This window comes from Bison bison, unplaced genomic scaffold (genome assembly GCF_000754665.1).
Source record: "Bison bison bison isolate TAMUID 2011002044 unplaced genomic scaffold, Bison_UMD1.0 scf7180017864338, whole genome shotgun sequence".
In the NCBI taxonomy this organism is placed as follows: domain Eukaryota; kingdom Metazoa; phylum Chordata; class Mammalia; order Artiodactyla; family Bovidae; genus Bison; species Bison bison.
The window spans coordinates 430,085-431,959 of NW_011494910.1; positions in this window are offsets into that span (position 1 = coordinate 430,085).

Here is a 1,875-nt window from a genome sequence, read left to right on the forward strand (position 1 = left end):
AATTGCACTCATCTCACATGCTAGTAAAGTAATGCTCAAAATTCTCCAAGCCAGGCTTCAGCAATACGTGAACCATGAACTTGCAGATGTTCAAGCTGGTTTTAGAAAAGGCAGAGGAACCAGAGATCAAATTGCCAACATCTGCTGGATCATGGAAAAAGCAAAAGAATTCCAGGAAATTCTACTTCTGCTTTATTGACTATGCCAAAGCCTTTGACTGTGTGGATTGCCGGGAGCCAGCACGGGAGTTCCCACTCATGACATGGTCATGCGGGAGAGCCCTGACTGGCAAGGCGAGTCAGGGCTCTAGGACCCCCCACAGGATCTGCCTGAGCGTCTACCCCAAAACCAGAATCTGTCTGTTTCACTATTTTACGACTTTCACCAACTCCTCTGACATTAACAGGGGGCTATCCCCGACCACTTTTCTCTGAAGGAAATCAACTTAGAGCTCTATTAATTAGCCTCTTGGGCATAATAGGAGTGTTTCAATCCAAACCCCTCAGATGGCTTTCTAACTTGCCTGACAGGTTTACCCAGACTCCTACAGCTATGCATACGATTGTTTACAGTCTCCCAACCGCACGACAAGCTTAAGATATTCAAATAGTATAGAGCCTCTCGGAGAGTTAGAAATCGTTAGAAAAGAACTAGTAGAAGATTTCATTGTTGAGCCAATGCTTGCTGCCAAGTTTCCACATCCCCTGTATTGTATCCTTGGAAGTGTATTAATTAATATAGTTGGTATATAGAAAAAATAAGTAGTGGCCTTGGTGTTAACAACTTTAGACCCTTAAGGTAATGAATTCTTTCCTTTGTTGTAAGCCCACTGCGTCTTTGCCCTATAGGAATGCAACTTTATCTAACACCTTCGGAGGATGCCGCCAAACCTTAAAATAATTACTCTTAGAGAAAATAAGTCTTATGTTTGACAAACCTTTATCAGGGTCATAAAATGTTAACAGGCCTTCTGGCCAGAAAATGATGTAAATCACCTAAACCATTTGTATACGATAAGTTTGCAGAAAAGAAAGCCTGGTCTCGATAAGGATCAAAGACTGCTGACTTTGCATGATTTCACACCCCCTATTATCCTCTATGCACAACTTAAGGTATATAAGCTCCCTTTGAAAATAAAGCCACGGGCCTTGCTCAAAGCTTGGTCTCCACGTGTCGTTCTTTCTTGCTTCCTTTTCTCTCCTTTTCTTCTCTGTCCTTCCTTCAGGGTGACTGATCGGAGCGTGGGGGCTCTCTGAGACCACTTACTTGCCTGGGCTTCTAAGACCCACTCGAGAAGGTGGCTAAGGTGGGGGCACCTTTCCACTATTTGAGAGGGCGCCTGCGGCCTCCGTGGTCAGAGCAACCTGATGTCACAGGTTTTATTGGCTTTCCGCATAAACCAGTTAGGTCACCTCTGTCTTCTTCCTTTTATCTATCCTTTAATCACCTACGCCATCCGCCTGAGGGAATCCCTGGATCCAACTGGGGCTAGACCCCGGTAGTGGATCACAAAACTGGAGAATTCTGAAAGAAATGGGAATACCAGACCACCTGACCTGCCTATTGAGAAACCTGTATGCAGGTCAGGAAGCAACCGTTAGAACTGGACAGGGAACAATACACTGGTTCCAAATAGGAAAAAGAGTATGTCAAGGCTGTATATTGTCACTCTGCTTATTTAACTTACATGCAGAGTACAGCATGAGAAACGCTGGGCTGGAAGAAGCACAAGCTGGAATCAAGATTGCTGGGAGAAATATCAATAAGCTCAGATATGCAGATGACACCACCCTTATGGCAGAAAGTGAAGAGGAACTAAAAAGCCTCTTGATGAAAGTGAAAGAGGAGAGTGAAAAAGTTGGCTTAAAGCTCAAC